The sequence below is a fragment of the Eubalaena glacialis genome, chromosome 11 (genome assembly GCF_028564815.1).
Source record: "Eubalaena glacialis isolate mEubGla1 chromosome 11, mEubGla1.1.hap2.+ XY, whole genome shotgun sequence".
Taxonomy (NCBI): domain Eukaryota; kingdom Metazoa; phylum Chordata; class Mammalia; order Artiodactyla; family Balaenidae; genus Eubalaena; species Eubalaena glacialis.
In genome coordinates this window covers 107,998,681-108,020,171 of record NC_083726.1, presented here as the reverse complement: position 1 = coordinate 108,020,171, position 21,491 = coordinate 107,998,681, and the positions used below count along the sequence as shown (strand labels likewise).

General features: G+C 42.1%; 1 long non-coding RNA gene and 1 other non-coding gene across 7 annotated transcripts in view; one reads left to right on the top strand and one right to left on the bottom strand.

Moving 5' to 3' along the window:
- LOC133100796 (uncharacterized) overlaps nucleotides 1–21,491 on the top strand; it is a 128,841-nt gene that overhangs the window by 8,951 nt on the left and 98,399 nt on the right. The gene's annotated exons all lie outside the window — the stretch shown is intronic.
- Nucleotides 5,724–5,830, bottom strand: LOC133101888 (U6 spliceosomal RNA). Its single transcript, XR_009702775.1, has one exon. It is a non-coding gene; the product is annotated as a U6 spliceosomal RNA (small nuclear RNA).

The following is a 21,491-nucleotide window of genomic DNA, read 5'->3' as shown; positions in this document are numbered from 1 at the left end:
AATGGCAGGAGTGTTTAGTTTTATAAGGAACTGCCAAACTGTCATCCAAAGTGGCTCTACCATTTCAAATTCCCATCAGCAGTGAATGAGAGTTCCTGTTACTCCACATCCTCACCAGCATTTGGTTTGTCAATGTGCTGGGTTTTGACGATTCTAATAGGTATGTAGTAATATCTCATTGCTGTTTTAAATTGCATTTTCCTGGTGATGTGTGATGTGGAGGATCTTTTCATATGCTTGTTGCCATGGGTATGTTTTCTTTGGTGAGTTACACGCTAAGGTCTTTGGCCCATTTTCTAATCAAGTTGTTTTCTTGTTGAGTTTTAAGAATTCTTTGTTATATTTTGGATAACAGTCCTTTATCAGATGTGTCTTTTGCAAATATTTCTCCCAGTCTATGACTCCTCTTCCAACTCTCTTAACTGTCTCTTTTACAGAGCAAAAGTTTTTAATTTTAAAGAATCTGGTTTATTAACTATTTCTTTCATGTATTGTATTTTTGGTGTGATATCTAAAAAGGCATGCTTTTTAAAAAAAAAATTAAAATAGTCTTCACTGTCAGATAGCCAGCATTCAAGATCCCTACTTCTTGGTAGTCACAGTCTTGTGTAATCCCCTACCAGATTATATCAGGATTGGCCTGTGATGGCACACTGATGGCAGAAATGGCGGTATGTCACTTGTAAGATTGAGTTACAAAGGACATTGTGGCTTCGTCTTGGTCACTCTCTCTTGTTCTTCAATCTCAGTCTCTCTCTCCCTCTCTCTCTCTTTCTCATCACTTGCTTTGGGAGAAGCCAGGTGCCTTAGCCCTATGAAGAGGACCCATCCTTTACAGGTGAGTCTCTTGGAGCCTCCCATTTGGTTTCACAGAGGGGAAAGCACCAAGAGGGGAGGAGAAGAAAAAGTCTTCTACCTCCAGTCCTTCACTTCCCACTTGGCTTCTGGTAACAACTTCACTCTCCCCAAATTGTTTCTAACCTGGATGGAGGTGGGCTGAATGACTGGGGTGGGTCTGCTTCCTCCTGGTAAGCCCTGCAGTGAGGTGTCCAGCTTCAGGTGCTCAAGAGTCTTTGGTAGTGACTATTTTTAAAATGAGAAAGATTTTGTTTATAGGTGGATCATATAATCACCAAGGTCAACTCTACTCTGTAGAGTTAAATTACACTTACATTTCCTTCCTTGAAAAACTTTTTGTTTTCCTGGAGTTAATAATCATCTTTTTCTTCATTTGCTTGGTTTCCTTTCACATCTAAGTCTTCCTGCAACCTCCAACAGACCTGTTAAATCTCTCTCAACACAATCTTTTTCACCCTCAAACTTGTCAGATAATTTGCTTTTGTCCTGGAAATTCCCTTTTCTCCTTCTTAAGTAGGATGATGTACATCCTGGGTTAAAGAAAGCCTTTCTTGGTTTTCTTCTTTGTTTGAAGTACATCCTCCCATATCTTCTTACGAATGAGTGCATGAGAGGCAAAATATTTTGAGATTTTTATGTCTGAGAATGACTTTAGGCTTATGCTCAATTCATAATCTGACTGGATATAAGATTCTAGGTTAAAATTATTTTTACTCAGAATTTTTACAACACAATTCCTGACTTCCACTGTTGTTCCACTATCATTCTGATTGTCAATTCTTTGCATATGACTGCTTTCTCACTGAGAACTTCAGAATCATCTTTTTATCCCTAACATTTAATTAGATATATGTTGATGTGGATCTTTTTTCCATTTCTTGTACTGGGCACTCAGTATTCCCAGAGGGTCTTCTGTCCTGGGGCCTGCACTTTAAAAGAGGCCCCACACAAACACCAAAACAAAGACATTGTTTTTTTCTTTCACTTTCATTAGAAAATATTTTTAAAGTTCAGCAAGTACATTAAAAAAACAGGAATTGTGGGAGAGGGGCACAATTGAACATGGGGTCCCCAAGGCCTGAGTATGCAGGATTGAGAATGTGTAAAGGTTCAGAATAAGTTCACAGCTTCTGCCCTGGGGCATCAGACAAAAAAAAAAAAAAGGCTACTTTTGCTTAAATTTAGTCACCTCAAATCAATCAAAAGCATGAAGGCAGACAGGTTCTCCCACCCTCCCCCCCCCCCCCACTGTAACTACACTCCCAGTCACTCCTTTGCTCAGTGGTATAGTTTGCGGAGGTGCTTAAAAATTCCTGGAAATCCTAAATCAGAGCTGAGGCAAGAGGGAGGAAAACTTGCCCAGCAGGTTCCCACAGGAGCTTGACCAGGTCAGTCCTGGGCCCAACCAGCTTCCAACCTGCTGTTCCAGCAGACAGCCTGCCCCCTCTCTCCTCCCAGCTTGCAGGGACAGTGTCCATCCAGGGGAACTCATGGCTCCCTTGGTCTCTAGGCTTGGTCTAAAAGGCAGTCTCCAAGGAACAGGCTTCGGGAGCCAGACAACATGGGAAACGTGACCTGAACCTGGGGTCTATCTTGGTTTGTAACTTGTGAATATTTAGAGATATGTATGCAGGCCTCCATTTGTATTCCTGCACTGGGCCCTGCAATGTTAAGTGTGAGCCTTTGGATAATAACTGGACACTTTCAACATGGAGGATCATCCTTAAATTCTGGAAAGTGTGTTGTAGTGTTTCATTGATAATTTCTTTCCCGGTATATTCTATTTTCTTTGAAATTTGTGTTAGTTGAATTTTTTCTCACCTATTGACCATCTCTTTGCATTTTTGCTCTATTTTATGGAGGAGTTCTTAACTTCATCTTCTATTGAACTTATCATCAACTAAATTTACAAGGACCAATATTTCTTTTTATCTTCTGGTTGATTGTTTATTTAATAGCATCCTGTTCTTGTTTGAAAGATGCAATAGGTATTCTTGTTCCCTCAGAATATATTAATTACAGTTTCTTAAAGGTTTCTTCTACTCCTCATATTGTCTGTTTCCTCTGAATTCTCCTTTTACTGTTTTTTTTTTTTAAACATCTTTATTGAAGTATAATTGCTTTACAATGGTGTGTTAGTTTCTGCTTTATAACAAAGTGAATCAGTTATACATATACATATGTTCCCATATCTCTTCCCTCTTGCATCTCCCTCCCTCCCACCCTCCCCATCCCACCCCTCTAGGTGGTCACAAAGCACCGAGCTGATCTCCCTGTGCTATGCGGCTGCTTCCCACTAGCTATCTATTTTACATTTGGTAGTGTATATATGTCCATGCCACTCTCTCACCCTGTCACATCTCACCCCTCCCCCTCCCCATATCCTCAAATCCATTCTCTAGTAGGTCTGTGTCTTTATTCCCGTCTTGCCACTAGGTTCTTCATGACCTTTTTTTTTTTTTTCTCCTTAGCTTTTACTGTTTCTTTACTTGAGTCTTTTTTTTTTTTTTTTAAAACATCTTTATTGAAGTATAATTGCTTTACAATGGTGTGCTAGCTTCTGCTTTACAACAAAGTGAATCAGTTACACATATACATATGTTGCCATATCTCTTCCCTCTTGCATCTCCCTCCCTCCCACCCTCCCTATCCCACCCCTCTAGGTGGTCACAAAGCACCCAGCTGATCTCCCTGTGCTATGCGGCTGCTTCCCACTAGTTATCTATTTTACATTTGGTAGTGTATATATGTCCATGACACTCTCTCACCCTGTCACATCTCACCCCTCCCCCTCCCCATATCCTCAAGTCCATTCTCTAGTAGGTCTGTGTCTTTATTCCCATCTTGCCACTAGGTTCTTCATGACCTCTTTTTTTTTTTTTCCCTTAGATTCCATATATATGTGTTAGCATACTGTATTTGTTTTTCTCTTTCTGACTTACTTCACTCTGTATGACAGACTCTAACTCCATCCACCTCATTACAAACACCTCCATTTCATTTCTTTTTATGGCTGAGTAATATTCCATTGTATATATGTGCCACATCTTCTTTATCCATTCATCCGATGATGGACACCTAGGTTGCTTCCATGTCCTGGCTATTGTAAACAGAGCTGCAATGAATATTTTGGTACATGACTCTTTCTGAATTATGGTTTTCTCAGGGTATATGCCCAGTAGTGGGATTGCTGGGTCATATGGTAGTTCTATTTTTAGTTTTTTAAGGAACCTCCATACTGTTCTCCATAGTGGCTGTATCAATTTACATTCCCACCAACAGTGCAAGAGTGTTCCCTTTTCTCCACACCCTCTCCAGCATTTATTGTTTCTAGATTTTTTGATGATGGCCATTCTGACCGGTGTGAGATGATACCTCATACTTGAGTCTTATTTGATAGAGATTTTCCTCAAATGTCTGGTGATTCTTTGCTTTCTGTTCATACATCGGAGTTAGACACCAAGACAATCAGAAAACTCTATGTGCATTGAAAGAATTTTTGTAGAATCATATACCTCACAGTAGGATGATTGAGTGGCATGATAACTATTTTGTTGAAACTTGTCTCCAGGTGCTGTCTCTGAGACAGCTCTGAGTCTTCAGAAGAATCTTCCCATCTCCTGCTTGGCAAGCATAATCCTCACTGCTGGCGCTTTGGAGCTGGCCAGGGTAAGAGGTTGGACATCTCTCCATTTATTTTATAGGCTTTCACTTGATTGTCCTGTTTTTTGAATAGCATCTCACTCGTATCTTCTTCCATAACAGTTGTCCCCAACTGTCCAGTGCCTCTGTGGTTCAGTTTTTCTAGACAATAAACCTACTCTCTCTTGCTGCAATAAAGGAGGATATGAACCTGTTTCCAGTCACCTGTCTCCCCACCATCATCACTCCTCCTCCAATCTAATCTTCACATGCCTTGTGTCTACAGTCCTTGAGCCTTGCCAGGGTTATGTAAGACCACTGGCTTACTTCTATTTGGTACCACTATCCCTGCCCCCAGACGTGCACAGCTACTGGAGTAAGTTTCCTCCTTTCTGTTATGTCATTAACCATTCTGCTGGTTTTCAGTCCTTATATATTGTGGCTGTTAATTGTGCTGTAAGTTTTATCAGAGATGATGTTTGCATTTCTGTTTCTTTTCTTGTTGTTCTTGTTTGGACTTTGAGAAGAAAGGGATAGGAAATGTTTTTACTATTAACACATAAGTCGCTCTCAGTTATATTAAGGAAAAAATTGACCAATAGGCTAAAACATCAAAACAAAGGCTGACAAAGGCTTGTAAACCAAGGCCTCTCTTCCCATCCTTCCACTCAAACAGCTCACACGAGGGTAACCAGTGACTTCCAGCTTGCTGAAACATGTCAGTGGATATGTTTCAATCTTCATTTTAACTTGCTTCTCAGAAGCAATGGACATTATTTACAATTCTGTCCTACTTAAAACACTCTCTTCCTTTGGCTCCATGATACTGTGTGTACCTGTTTCATAGTTTAACTCTGGTTGCTCTACTCCTTACTCCTTTCATTTATCAAATATTTATTGAGTCCCTCTTCTACACCAGTTGTTTTACTAGGAGTTTAGGATGAATATAAAAATCATGATTCCCACCATCTAGGAGTTAAAGCCTTGTATGTCCTTTGCAGATGCATATGCTTCCATTTAGCCATGAAGTTATGAAATTCCTCTAACCTTGTTTTAGATTCTTTTCTCACTATATACTATCTCCGTAGAAAAGTTCATACTAAAAAAAAAAAAAAGGTAACTATGTGAGGCAGCAGATGTGTTAACTTGATTGTGGTAATCATTTCACAATGTATGTGTATATCAAATCATCACACCGTACATTTTAATTCTATACAATTTTTTTTAATATAGAACACTTCACAAATTTATGTGTCATCCTTGTGCAGGGGCCATGCTAATCTTCTCTGTGTCATTCCAATTTTAGTATATGTGCTGCCAAAGTGAGCATTATATACAATTTTATTCATCAATTATACCTCAGTAAAACTGGAAAAAATAAAAATAAAAACTCATCCTCGCCCGCGGCTTCAATTATTATCTATGTGCCATGATACAAAGTTCTGTGTCTTGCCAAGACCTCTACTGAGCTTCACACCTTTACCTATATGACATCTTCATTTAAATATTTTAAAGGCACCACTCAGTACGGTATTTCCAAAACAAAATTAATCTGATAATCCTAGCTCTAGAGACCACCATCCAACCACTCATGCAATACAAAATCTATAGCTTTAGCTCTGTGTCATTCCATACAAGATCCACCACCAATTTTTGTCCCCTTTTCTAAATATTTCTCAACTTGTCTCTATCTCTATCGCCACCTCCATTCACCTATGCTCTACAGTATCCTCCCTACTTGGTGACCTGTAACCATTTTCGCTTTTCCTCCAAATTCTTTTCCAAGCTGTAGTCTGCAGCCAGGTTTAGCTTTTCAAACCATATATGTGATAATGCAATGTGTGTCCCCAACAAAAACCTATTCTGTCCAGCCAGAGTACTAGGAAACAGACAGCCTAGCATGGCAGAAAACATTTAGACAATAATCCCTCTTCTACAGTCAAACACCACAGAAAAAGCTATGGCCCCAAGTGGGGAGCCTAGACTTCCACACATGCCCGGCTGTAACAAGGTGCCCAAACCTGTGCCAGAGTAAAGTCAGAGAAGACCGAGGAGGAACTGGAACTTTCATCCCCACTTAGCAGTTTAAGACCCTCATTTTCCCCCCACCCCACAGAGTTAGTGGCGACCAGATAGGGAGCCTGGACGTCCTCCCTCATCCAACAGTAACGAAGCACTCCCTCCTTTCCATACTGGGGTGGTGTCAGTGGAGACTACACAGAAAGCAGTAACAAGACACCCCTACTCCTCCCAGACAGGGTGATATCAGTGGAGGCCTTGTGGGGAGCCAGAATTCCATCCTTCACCAGGCAATTATGGGGAACCCCTCCCCTGCTTGGGAGTCAACACAAGTTGAGGGGGAAATCTTTACTTCTACCCCTACCTGGCAGTAATTCAGTACCTCCACCTTTTTTTTTTTTTTTTAATATTTATTTATTTATTTATTTTTGGTTGTGTTGGGTCTTCGTTTCTGTGCAAGGGCTTTCTCTAGTTGCGGCAAGCGGGGGCCACTCTTCATTGCAGTGCACAGGCCTCTCACTATCATGGCCTCTCTTGTTGCGGAGCACAGGCTCCAGACGCACAGGCTCAGTAGTTGTGGCTCACGGGCCTAATTGCTCCGCGGCATGTGGGATCTTCCCAGACCAGGGCTCGAACCCGTGTTCCCTGCATTGGCAGGCAGATTCTCAACCACTGCGCCACCAGGGAAGCCCAGTACCTCCACCTTTTACCTGCTGGAGTAGTATCACAGAAATCCAGCTAAGACAGAAGATTTAAATAAGATCCAGAGCCTCTAATACCTAAAATATCCTGTTTCAATTGAAAGTCATTCATCATACTAAGAATCAGGAAAATCTCAACCCGAATGAAAAAGACAATCAGTAGATGCCAGACGAAAAGGCCAGAGATATTAGAATTATCTGACAAAGAGTTTCAAGCAGTTGTCATAAAAATGCTTCAATGAGCAATTACAGACATGCTTAAAACAACTGAAAAAAAACTCAGCAAAGAAATAAAAAGTCTCAGCAAAGAATCAAAATGTATAGCAGAACCAAAAGGAAATTTCAGAACTGAAAATTATAATAACCAAAATTTTAAAACTTAATGGAAGGGCTCAACAGCGGAGGAAAACTATCTGTGAACTTGAAGACAGAACAATAGAAATGACTCAATCGGAACAACAGAGAGAAAAGAGACAGAACAACAAACAAACAAAACAAAAAACCTAACAGATTCTTAGGGTCCTGCAGGAGTATAACAAAAGGCCTAATATTCACGTCATCTGAATCCCAGAAAAAGAAGACATACAGGGCAGACCTGAGAAGAAACTCAAAGAAATAATGGCTGAAAACTTCCCAAATTTGGCGGAAGACATAAGCCTAAAGATTCAAAAAGGCAAGCAAATTCCAACCAAGATAAACCCAAAGAAATCCACACCAAGACACATCATAGTCAAATATTTGAAAATAAAGACAAAGAAAAAAATCCTGAAAGCAGCAAGAGAAACAACTTAGGGGAAAAACAGTACAAATAGCAGAAAACATGAAAGCCAGAAAGAAGTGGCACAATACTTTTTAAGTACTGAAAGAAAAGAACTGTCAATACTGATTTCGTATAGTAAATTTATCTCTCAGGAATGAAAGGGAAATAAAGACATTGGATGAAGGAAAACAGGAGAGTTTGTCACCAGCAGATCTACCTGAAAAGAATGGCTAAAGGAAGTTCTCTAAACAGAAAGAAAATGATGAAAGAAGGAACTTTGGAACATCAAGAAGAAGAAAACAATGGAAAGGGGGAAATATGGGCTGATAAAATACATCTTCCTTTTGAACTTTCTAAATATGTTTGACAGTTAAAGCAAAAATTATCTAATACTCTCTGATATGGCTCTAAATGTGTGTAGAGAAGTATTTAAAACAATTATAAGCAGAGGAGGGTAAAGGAAGACATACAGGGAGGCAAGATTTCTACAGTTCACTCAAAGTGGTAAAATATTGACCCTCTTAGACTGTTAAAATGTATGGGTATATAATGTAATACCTACAACAACCACTAAAAAAAAAAAAAAAGCTGTACAAAGAGATGTACTCAAAATACTATAGATAAACCAAAATGGAATTTTAAAAAAATATTCAAGTAGCCCACAGGAAGGGAAAACATAGAAAACAGAGAAATAACAAGATAAACAGAAACCAAAAAGTAAAATGGTGCACGTAAGCCCCAAACATGTCAATAATTACGTTAAATGTAAATGGGCTAAAGTAAACAAAATGCTTGAAAATTGGGGCGGTTCTGGACTAGAGAAACAGAATAGCCTACACCAGTATAAAAATTTGCCCAATATTTGTATTTATATATAAATCGCACACACTTTATGTAAACCCATCTAACATTGTTCAAAGTAGGATAACACCTGTCAAGGGCCACCATCAAGTCTCTTTCAGACATCCAAGGACTAGAAAATTACTGAAAACAAAAGATTGCAGATTCTCAGAAAACCCACATCCTGTAGAAGCACAGCCAGCCCAAATACAACCGTGGACCAAAACAGATGTGAACCACCCCCCTTCTTTCCTGCACCTTGCCCTTTAAAGCACAATAAAAGACTCACCCCCCACCCTTCAGGGCCAACACCACTCTATGTGTTTGTCCCCTCTCCTCCCTTGGAAAGTGAATAAAAACTTTCTTTTCTACCCTTGTTAATACTTCTGTGAATTCTTTCACAACCCACGTCAGCTCACCTAACATTTTAGGTTAAATATTATTTAATATTTTGTATAATTAATTTTTGGTACAAATTAATTAATTTTGTACAATTAGTAATAGCATACAGAACTTGTACACAGTGTAAATAACTCACATAGAGCTCTCAGCTCAGTCCAGGCCTTCAGTGGTAGGTATTATTACGAGGACAGAAACTGGGTAGGGTTTCTCATCATTTGCAGTATGATACTGTCTCCAGCCCTGAGTCAGCCACATGATCATGAGGGTAAACAACTGATAGACTCTACAACCATTCCGTATGCATACAGCCATTCTGTTTTTCACTTTTGGAACAGTATTCAGTAAATTACATGAGATATTCAACACTTTATTATAAAACTGGCTTTGCCCAATCAGGTGATTTTGCCCAACAGTGGCTGACGTAAGTGTTCTGAGCACGTTTAAGTAGGCTAGGCTAAGCTATGGCATTCGGTAGGTTAGATGTATTAAATGTATTTTCGACTTAGGATATTTTCAACTTACAGTGGGTATTGGGTGCATAACCCCATTGTAGGTTGAGGAAGATCTTTATCTCTTCCTAAGTGACCTCTCTAAACCCACAGCTTCAACTGCCACTTACACCAGGATCAGTAAATAAGCAGACGTGCTACAAATTCCCCCTTCAACCAATCCCCCGGTTTGGCTGGACTCACCTCTATTCTCTAGGTAACCGCTTAAACTGTGCAGCTGGAATCTGAAATGAAATCTTTTTTCCATTCTGGATAGATACTAATGAGTGCCTATTTTGAGTCCACTAACACTTTTTCTTGGCTAAATTTCACAAATCATTCCAATAGTCCATCATAAAATTCCATGCTGAAATCCACTTGAAATTAAAAAGAAAATGGGAAGAGAAATTGGAAAAATAGTCATTGACAGAACAGAAATAGTTTTATATCCTTAAAAGAGATCAGTGGAGGCCTTGGAACTACTTTCGTATTTAGATGAAAAGCCCTGAGACAAGCGGCTTGATGGAGCCAGGCTAAGGAATCCTCAAATCTGATGTGCTCTGGTACAAGCCCATGTGACAGATCACTGATGACATGGAATACTTCTCCCTGAGGCAAACTAATAAATTAATAATTCTTTACATTAATGATCCCAAAAATCAGTGTATTATTTGTTGAAATATATTAAGGAGCAAAAAGGAAATTTCAATTGATTTGATATAACTGACTCATAAGAGGAAGCTGGGGTTCACAAGAGGCAGAGATACAACTGGTAGAATCTACATCTCTTCACTGCCAAGTCTGCCCATCACTCTAAACTTGTGCCATTTTAGTTTGTCATTTATACTGTGGCATATACATACTGTGAAGTATAAATATGTCAAACCAACTAGTTTTACATAAACTCACCCACACCCTTTTGCAAAAAATACAGTGTAAACAGAAAAACATGGGTGATTGTTTCCATCCCCCACTGAACCAAACCAGTTCTAGAGTAAGATGTTCTCTGCTGTCTGTGGCATGGCTTCCCAAAGATGCTCACTTATTAATTCCCAGAACCAGTGAATATGTTCAGTTACATGGAAGAGGGGGGAATTAAGGTCATTAATCAATTGACCTTGAAATAGAGATTATCCTAGGTTATCCAGGTGGGTCTCAATGTGTCCTCAAATGTGGAAGAGGGAGGCAGTAGAGTCGGTGTTGGTGACTCTGTGATGTACTGTCAGAATCAACCGACCTTTGCTGGCTTCAAAGATGCAAGAGGGCCAAGGAAAATGGGCAGGAAAATGGATTTTTCCAGAAAGCCTTCAGAAAGGAGCTCAGCCCTGCCAACACATCGTTTTCAATCCAGTGAGATGCCTTTCAGACTTCTGAGCTACAAGACTGTAAAATAATAGGTTTATATTATTTTAATTTACTAAGTTTGTGGTAACTTGTTATACCAGGAATAGGAAAACTAATATACTTTCCATAGGCTCATTTCATACTTTCCTGTGGTCATAAGGAGTTGGCACCTGATTATAAAGTATTTATGAGAGGAATAAAATGGTTATTGGTTCTAAAACAAGGCAACTAAGCAATATGTTGCCTCATAAAATAAAAACCCCCTCTCAAAATTTAGTACAAATGAACATTTATTGAGCCCAAATTAAATGGGACATGGTTAAGAGATGCCCCTCTTCTGTCTGTGTATAATTCCTGCCACTCTGTTTATCCTCAAGTAGGTACCTCCTGTGTCTCACTAGTCTTTTACAATTATTCAAGCTCCTATAATGGAATGGAAGGCTTGTTCAGAGGCCCAGAATCTTCTTAGAAAGTTGTGGTTAGTAGAGTGGTGGTCACAGGTAATGAGAATCTGCTTCATTTTCTAAACTAAAAAGAAAAACAAAAATGAAAACATGAGTTGCCAAGAGAAACAAGAAAACCTACTGCTCAAAAGATCAGGCTCATCTTTCTCATTTCCCACTGTGACAGTGGGCGCATGATTTAATTTCTTTAAGGTGTAAATTCCTTATTCTCCTGCCCTTTGAGCCTTAAGCAAGATACCTGCCCACTGTCCAGGTATCCATTTTAATGCCTGAAGAAATTACTTCAGAAATTTCCAAAAAAGCCAGGAGTGAGGCAAAGTATTAAAACCGGGACCTCCTGATTCAGAGCTCCTAGGCTTTACAGCTTTTAATTGAATTATATATTTTACGAATCAGAAAACCTGATGCCTTTTCCTCAGGCTCTCCCTTAAAAGGATTCCATGCACTGGACTGGAATCCACATCCTAGTGAGACAGGAAATCTTGGAAAACTCAAGGGAGAAGACTTGTTTATCCTGTGCCTGTTTGGTGACTGAAAATCCAGACAATTAGACTTGGACAGTAAACCTCAGAGAGGAAAGAGGCTGTCTTTTTCACCTCCGTATTAGAATTATAGCTGATCTCAGCATCTGGAAAGTTTTAAATTGGAATCCTTTCCCAGTGGACTAACACCAGCATTGAAAATGGTGTCAAGTCCCTGATAAGACATCAGAGACAAGAGAGGAGAAACTTACCAAAAAACACTGTGCTGGACTCGTTGCTTCCTGTGGAGGCGCTGGGCTCCTCTATAATTAAGTAAAGAAATGGTTTTTATTCACTTCCAGTAAGGATCATTCACAGTGTGCCTGTCATTCAGCTCACAGCCTCAAGTCGCCCCCTAGTAAACGTAGGACTCCACTGAGTCTATGACACAAAAACCCCTTCTAACTGCCAAGGCACTCTGCCATGCCTGCAATCCTACCAGTGGAAATGAAACACAAGTGCACTTCATGAGAAGGATTTAGTTAAAGGGCTGGTCTCCACTCACACTTAGAAGTCCCTGAGAGATCCAACCTTTTTTTTAACAGGCCCTTCAGCCTCCAGCTAAATACAATTTCTAGGTTTCTCCAACTACTATCTGCAGTCCCCTATACACTTTAAGCAGTGCTGGAATACAGTAGATCTCAATCAATGTTAGCTATTATTTATAGACATAAGAATCAGTGTTTAGAAATTTGCTTTTGTAAGTAAGGCCCAAGGGTCTTTCTTAGCAAAAATCCCAGGCATTCCCCCAGACTACTGGGGTTTGTTTGCGGGGGTAGAAGGCATTGAAATCTTATGACTTCTTGGCTGAGTGGCAGACAGAAAATTGAAAAATGATGGCGGCTTGAGAGAGGGATGGGCAGAGAGAGGGACACTGCTTAACTCATGAAGCTTTTAAATCGCTCTATTGTCTGTTCAGTCTATATTCAGATAAGATTTACACTTAGCGTAACCTTTACTCCAAAAGTTCTCTATTTGAAATGAATTGTCATCAACTGGAAAAGAAAAGGAAATTGTTAACCCCTTTTTTGACACCACATCCATCGACCCTACAGAGACATGAAGGAGCTTGTCCTCTTTAGGGAAGCCCGGAAAGCAGGTCCCAGAGATCAGATCAGGTCAGACCTTGGGGCTGGAGCTATGTTGGTGTTCAACTAGTTGCAATTCCTGGCGTTCTGGGAAATGCTTCAACTTTTCTCAAGTTTCAGTGAACTTTTGGCTAAGTTTACTCCACCTCAGAGAACAAAGCAGCAAAAGTATCCCCAAATGTGTAAATTACTATAGGACTTTCCTATGTAAAGAACTATAAATAAGGAAGGGGACGCAGGGAGGAACTTCTGCATTTCTGAAGAGAAGAATCCTCACCTGTGACCTCAGTGGCTTCTTCCTTAGAGCTCAGGGTGTTTAATTCCACATTAGTAGGCAATTCTAGGAAAACAAAATGGAGATCGGGAATTGTCACAGACATATGCTGGGAATCAAGTACACTGGACAAAAGCAGGCTTTCCCTCAGAAATGTAAAAGAGGGAGCCTACCAATTGCTGCCCAGGCCTCCTCTGAGGACAGATCCCTCACTTACCAAAAGTCTGTGTGTTCTCCAGATACACGTCAGTTGTTGTTTCTGCATCTTCAGTGAAGTCATGGTGCGTGGTCAAGTCTGACAGGTCAGTGGTCGACTCTAGGCCAGTGGTCGACTCTGGGTCAGTGGTCGACTCTGGGTCAGTGGTTGACTCTGGGTCAATGGTCGACTCTAGGCCAGTGGTCGACTCTGGGTCAGTGGTTGACTCTATGCCAGTGGCCAACTGTAGGCCAGTGGTCGACTCTGGGTCAGCAGTCCACTCTAAGCCAGTGGTCAGTTCTGGGTCAGTGGTCGACTCTAGGCCAGTGGTCGACTCTGGGTCAGTGGTTGACTCTAGGCCAGTGGTCATTTCTGGGTCAGTGGTCGACTCTAGGCCAATGGTCGACTCTGGGTCAGCTGTCGACTCTAAGCCAGTGGTCATTTCTGGGTCAGTGGTCGACTCTAGGCCAGTGGTCGACTCTGGGTCAGCGGTCGACTCTAAGCCAGTGGTCAATTCTGGGTCAGTGGTCAACTCTAGGCTAGTGGTCAACTCTAGGTCAGTGGTTGACTCTGGGTCAGTTGTTGACTCTGAGCCAGTGGTCAATTCTGGGTCAGTGGTCGACTCTAGGCCAGTGGTCGACTCTGGGTCAATGGTCGACTCTGGGTCAGTGGTTGACTCTATGCCAGTGGCCAACTGTAGGCCAGTGGTCGACTCTGGGTCAGCAGTCGACTCTAAGCCAGTGGTCAATTCTGGGTCAGTGGTCGACTCTAGGCCAGTGGTCGACTCTGGGTCAGTGGTTGACTCTAGGCCAGTGGTCATTTCTGGGTCAGTGGTCGACTCTAGGCCAGTGGTCGACTCTGGGTCAATGGTCGACTCTGGATCAGTGGTTGACTCTATGCCAGTGGCCAACTGTAGGCCAGTGGTCGACTCTGGGTCAGCAGTCGACTCTAAGCCAGTGGTCAATTCTGGGTCAGTGGTCGACTCTAGGCCAGTGGTCGACTCTGGGTCAGTGGTTGACTCTAGGCCAGTGGTCATTTCTGGGTCAGTGGTCGACTCTAGGCCAGTGGTCGACTCTGGGTCAGCGGTCGACTCTAAGCCAGTGGTCAATTCTGGGTCAGTGGTCGATTCTAGGCTAGTGGTCAACTCTGGGTCAGTGGTTGACTCTGGGTCAGTGGTTGACTCTGAACCAGTAGTCGACTCTAGGCCAGTGGTCGACTCTAGGCCAGTGGTCAACTCGAAGCCAGTGGTCGACTCTAGGCCAGTGGTCGACTCTAGGCCAGTGGTTGACTCTAAGTCAGTGATGAATTCTAGAGGAACCAAAAAGAAAAAAAATAGCTCAAGTACTTTCTTGTGAGAGTGTTTCCACCATCTCCACACCCTTCCATTCCCAGCTAGATCTTTTTCCAGGGAAAACATGGAACAGCAAAGGGTATATTGAATCAAACTGGTCTCCCCACAAGTTTCTCTTCTACCAAGTGCTAGGATGTCCAGAAGACCAACTGCCACCTAGGAATGTGCTTACTGTCCCCTACTCCACCCTCCTTGAGGGGTCGGTTTAGGAAGGAGCATTTGATATTGTGCCTCTAAATGTGAATCAGTCAGACTGCAATGGAATGAAATTTCAAAAACTCCCCTATGTAATTCTTTCAGTTTCCTGAAAATTAAAAATATAAGTGGGGGAAAGGAGCAAGGAAAACAGCTATTTCCAAGGTGCATAAGCAAGAATGAAATGGACTCTAAAATGGGGACTCCTACCATTTTCATTTAATGGGCTGCAGCTCTTCAGTTTCCAGTCTGTCCCAGAGAATGCACAATCCAGACATTTTGGGTCTTGTGAACCATAAAAGCATCATAACCATGAAGGCCTGATGAGCCTACAACCTGATGAGCCTACAAGTCTGCTTGGGCTGCAGTGAAAGACCTACAGTCCTCCTGGCTGCCTAGTCCAGCAGGTTGTGGGCACCCTGCCAATGAGGTCAAAATCATTAGCTCTCTAATTTAGTCATTTGCTTTATCATTCATTCACACGCAGTAAAGAACCCAAACCCAGCAGCGGATAAATTGAGAGCTACCAGAGGGAGAGCTGGGAGGAAGTGGAGGGTAAGGTCACCATTTTAATGCAAGTGAATGAATACCCCTCCTCTTGAGAAACTGATCCGAGTTCAGGAAGGACTAGAAGAGAAAGAGCCTTGGGGGGAAAGCAGCCTTCTTCTGGTTCAGGAGACACGGATTCCTTCCTTTCTCAATATGACTCACACGTTTCTGCTCCAGACCCACTGATTCCCACTGCATGTGACCCAGCCAGCGGCTAAAGCACTTTGAATCTTACTCTCCAGTAAAGTGAGAGTACACCCAAGGACTTTTTAACCTGAATCAAATAGAGTAAAGCCTCTTTAGCACCTGATGGTTAAGGGGACCGCAGGGAAACCTCAAGAGCCCTCTCGTCACCAACCCTAATTCCATTTGACCCAGCCTGACTACCTATATGAGGTGGATTCAAATCAAAACACAGCCTTAATCTTAGCCAAGCCACTCAACTTGCCCAAGGCCTCAGAGCTCAACCGCCCAGCCCCACCTCACTTTACACGGCCTCAGTCTCTGTCCCTCTGTGCGCGCGCGCGCGCGCGCACACACACACACACACACACACGCGCGCGCGCGCGGTGAATGGACTTTAGCCCTCTTCTCCAGAAGACCTCCCGACGTGCACTCACCCTGAAGCAGTGCGGGGTAAGTCACCGCCAGGGTGAAGCAGGCAGAGAGGAGCAGGGCCTTCTCGAGCATGACGCCGATGCCGGGGCGGGGAGCGCGGGAGGCTAGCGGAGGTGGGGAGGCCCCAGGGTGCTGGACCGCAGCTCTGCTGGGCATTTATTACAACCTCAGGCCCAGGTCCCTGAAGGAGGCATTCCCAGGGGGTTGGGAAGAAAAGAGCCTCGCCCACAAGCGATGAGACTGCCCTGAAGCAAAGGAGGGGAAAGGGGAGTGGGGCGAGGGGGTGGGCGGCAGGAGGGAGAGGAAGTAAGGAAGAGTTCCGAGGAGACCATCAGTGGGGTCCTGGGCGACCTTTGCCCCATTACCACTAGGGGCAGGGCTTCTAGTTCCACCGGATCGCAGCACTCCCCTCCTGACCCAAGGCTGCAAGTTTGTCCTCTAGGCTGGAGCCAAAGAATGCTTTACTGAGCCCCCGAAATGCCACTGTGTGTCAGGTGCGGGACTAGGAATAGTAGTGGGGTCTGCTGGCGACGTTGACGCTGAGGGAGAGCCCTAATGCGAACAGTCTTCTAACTCTAGCGGGTCCCTGGAAGAGAATCGTCGATCAGAATGATAATAACTGGTGCAACTATTATAATAACAGAAATATCTAAAATTGTAAGATTTCACATGTGCCACTATCTCATTGGATTCTCACCACGGTCCTGTGCGGGAGTCGTTATTGTCCTCATTTTTCTGGTGAGGAGCCTAGAGGCTGAGAGACTCAGTGACTCAGATTCACCTGAAGATACTCACGCTCTGCGGCGATGTCTTGAACGCGCAGGACCTCTTGGCTGTGAGGACCTGGCTCCTGCAGATGACCTTCCCAGTCCGCTAGGGGGCGGTATGAAGCTGCGATGCGTCCTTGGCTGAGCACTGACTAACCCTCCCCGTAGACGCAAAGCAGGCCGAGAAAACCCAAGGTTGTGGGGCTGGTTCACCTAAGTAGGCCTCAGAGCCCAGTGAAGTCACCACCGTTACCTGGAGAGGAGGCCTTTACACATACGCACAACTCCCATCACAGGGTCAAACCCCATGGGGCCTTTTGGTTTCAGTTTTCTTTACTTAAAAGGTCACAGCTGATTCCTGCTCCTCAGAAACCACAGGGCTGACAATACCACTGAGGGAAACCTCTCAGTAATAGTAATAATAACAGCTAATATTTATCGGGTGCTTAACTATTGCCATAGGCATGTGTTACTTTAGCCTAACACCAAACCTCAGGCAATCTTATTATTCGCCTTTTCCAGATTAAGTAACCGTGCACAAAGAGGTTAAGGAACTTATGAAAGGTCACACAGTAAATGTTATAGAATCAGGAAGCAAACCTGTGGGCACTCTGATGCTGGGGCCTCTGCTCTCAACCAACTCTACCGTTTGTGCCCCCGGCCCCGTTATCTCCCTGAGCTCATAGTTTTGTCCTGGGAAGTGTGGCAACTTTACAGTCTTCTCCTTAAAGGCAGAGGGAACACACACACACACACACACACACACACACACACGAACACACACACATTTTGTTTTTCTGGAAACTAAAGTTCCTTGGCAAGGCCTGTGCAATGAAGTGTAACCAAATATGATAGGAGCTTGGGAAGCAAGAAGCTCACGAAAAACTTGCAGGCAAATAACACCAGCAAACAATGAACTCAAATCAGACAATAATGCAGCAGGTCGCCAGCCAGTGGATGAAGGGGAGATTTTATCTGCATCAGCCACAATATGAGAATATTTCCTACCCTAGAAAACTGGAAGAATCGATTTTCCTATGGGCAAAGTAGAATCTCTGGTCACTTTGAGGAGAGCTGGACTTAGACCTTAGTACTGAGGGGACAGAAATGACCAAGTTCCTCTAGAAGGTTTGTTTCACAACTCAACTACCTAAAAATATAGACACTGCTTTAGATGTTCTTCCAAAGATACTGGTACCATTTTTGTGTGCCTCAGTTTCCCCCAGAGTCAGTGGAAGAACAGCTTCTTGGTGACTACCACATTGAAATACGGGAGCAATTTGGTCTCCCTTCATGAAGATGTGTTATTATTTCTCATCACTTGAATATAGTTAGGTCATTAACACAGTGGGTCCCAGAGAGGTCTCTGCTAAGGTGAGATCCAATAAAATTGTCAAGTTATAATTATAAGGTCTTTTTTATTAACATGGGATTGTAGTTCTGTTTTATAGTATTAAAATATTTTGGCTTAACTTTTTCCATTGCTATCAAATTTTATAGAATTATATAATGTCAAGGCTTGAAGGTATATTAAATTGTACCCAGCTCAATCAGATATCCAATGTCTTTTTTTAAAACATAAGAGTAATTTTTCCTTAAATAACATCCCTGATAATGGGGAACTCACTACATTGAGGAGAATAGTTCATCTTTGGACAATTATTCCTTCCAATAGAGAAAATATGTCTTCCTGTAATTTCAACCTATTTGCCCCAGTTTTATTCTGTGGGGCCATATATATAAAATTAGGTCCTTTTTCCTCTCTTCAGATGTCAAAAGTGGCTATCATTTGACTTTCAAATTTCTTCACCATTCTAAAAAAAGTATAAGTTTTTTCCTGTCTTATTCCCTCAAATTTCTCCAAAACCTAGCAAAGTGTCTGGCACATCAGAGGTGATAAAAATATTTATTGATAAATTAATGATAGATGACTCCTGGTCCTTAGACTCTGATCGCATTAGTCTATGGTCTTTTGAAAAGGAAACACTATAATTGAAACAAATTATCACAGATTTGATCTAATTAGAGAAGGAAAAAAAACTATCACCATCCTTCCTTCTGGAAAATATGATTATATTAAATTGATTTGTGCATTAAATGCCAAATTAAGTGCTAAAAGGTAAGTCTGGCAGAAAGTGTGGAAAGTTTCCTGAAAGCATTAAAGAAATTCAAAAGCCTTTGCGTCTACTTTCTCTAGAATGAGATAAGTTTCTGGCAAGTGGGTTGAGCTGGGAGTGAGTGACATCCTGCAGATGTGTCTCTGTCCCTTCCTAATTCCCAGCCTCAACAGACAGAAGCCCTGAAGCACCTGGGAGCATGGAGCCAGGAATTTGACCCAGAGCAAGTGCTTCTTCCATTCTCCATTCCAAACCCCCACAGTCATGCTTCCCTTAGGGGGAAATTTCCAGAGAGCAAGACAAGTTTCTCCCTTGAGGAACAGGGCGCTTCTTCCATTCTCCATTCCAAACCCCCCCAGTCATGCTTCCCTTAGGGGGAAATTTCCAGAGAGCAAGACAAGTTTCTCCCTTGAGGAACAGGGCGCCCAGAAATTTCCAGAGAGCAAGACAAGTTTCTCCCTTGAGGAACAGGGCGCCCAGGGCGCCACCTGACCTTGCAGATTAGATACTGATAAGGGCTAGCCTAGTATTTTAGGGCCTAGTCAAGCATTTTTCTGGCATCTGGTCAGAGACCTAACAATTACACTAAGTATCTTGAGCAATTCAAAAGAAATCTCAAAATTGATTCCTTCTTAAAAGCTTTAACCATGGAGTAAGTTTATTTATTTATTTATTTATTTTTATATTTATATTACGAAGGCAGCTTATAACAGGATACTAAGAACTCTAATCCAGTGCCAGAGATACAAAAAAGTTATTTACTTAACAAATGTTTACAGAGTGACTGAGAAATGCAATGACTAAAGCAGAAGAGGCACTAGACAAGAGGTCAAAATCGCAGACTCTGGGGTCCAGCATCCTGGACTATATCCAGTATATCCTGGCTCTGCCAGTAATAATTAAGCAACCATGGGCAAGTTACTTAACTCATAGTACCTGAGTTTTTTCTTTACATAACGGACATAAAAATAGTTTTTACTTTGTTGGATTGCTGTAAGGGTTAAATTAATGTATTCGTGTCAAATGCCTCGAATAAGGAAAACCATAATAAAAATTAGCTATTATTATTATTAGGTGCTGAAGATGAAAAAGGCCCAGGTCTCCAAAGAGTTGATAATATTATTTTAGGGTGGGAACATAAAGGAACATCCCCCTGGAAAGTTTCATGGGGAAGATGGGACAGTTAGAGTAAGATTCACCTGAATTTAATAAACATATTTCTGGGTTTATAGAGAGAAAGAAGGTAAATGGAGGGACTCTAGGCAAAAGAATAATGTGGATGAATAGTAATGTTCAAGGTGTCCGTCATGTGAGCTATAATCAATTTGGGAACATAGAGGAAAACTGTGTTAATTGCTAGATTCTAAACCACTGAAGGCTGGAACCATCTTAATCAACTTTGCATTACCCACTCCTACAGAGTCTGTGATGGTTGCATAGCGATTGCCAAATAAATGATTATTCATCTGTATTGAACTGTAACATAGGGTAGGTGGGAAGGCATCATCAAATCCATCATTTGAGCAATAAAATAGTGGCTAAAAACTTGAGTTCTGGACTGTGAATCCAGGTCTTTGTGAACACTTGGGCTTGCCCAAGTTACTTTATCCTTCAAAATGCAGGTGATGATAGTAATCATTTCACAGGGTCATTATGAAAATTAAATGAACTCATCCATGTAAACTTGTAACTAGCTTATAATAAATGATCGATGATTGGCAGCTATCATTATTATAACTTGAAATGGACCTTGAAGAATAATTAAAACTGTAAGAGTAACTATTCTCATTCAAGAGAAGTTCCTGATTGGAGAACATAGGGAGAGTGTGAGGGGAAAGGGGGTAGAAGGAAAGAAGTTTGTGAAAAACAGTCTGAAGTGACATTTGGGACCAGACCAAGGAACGCTTCAAAAGCTGAAGAGATGAGTCATTATTCTGCCAGCAGAAGTTCTGGTAGAGTCATGCTTTAGGAAGACTAACCAAACCTGCACAAGAAAGTAGGTCGGCTATGACACAGCACAAGCAAGAGTTACTCCAGATTGAGCAGAGTGGTGGCCCGAGGCATGAAAGGAAGGACGCAGATACTAAAGACATTACAAAGGTGAAATTAAAGGGGCTTGGTGGCTGATTGGATTGGCGGGGAGGGGCAAGTCATCCCCACCATAAGTTTATGTATATGCTCCCAAGAGTTGGCTTTAATTCCTCTAGGACATGAATTCCCAGAGTCAAAACGCCTATGCTAAAAATAAAAGGAGACAGAAGAGGAGGATGAGGAGAAGGATAAGCCCTGAGATTCAG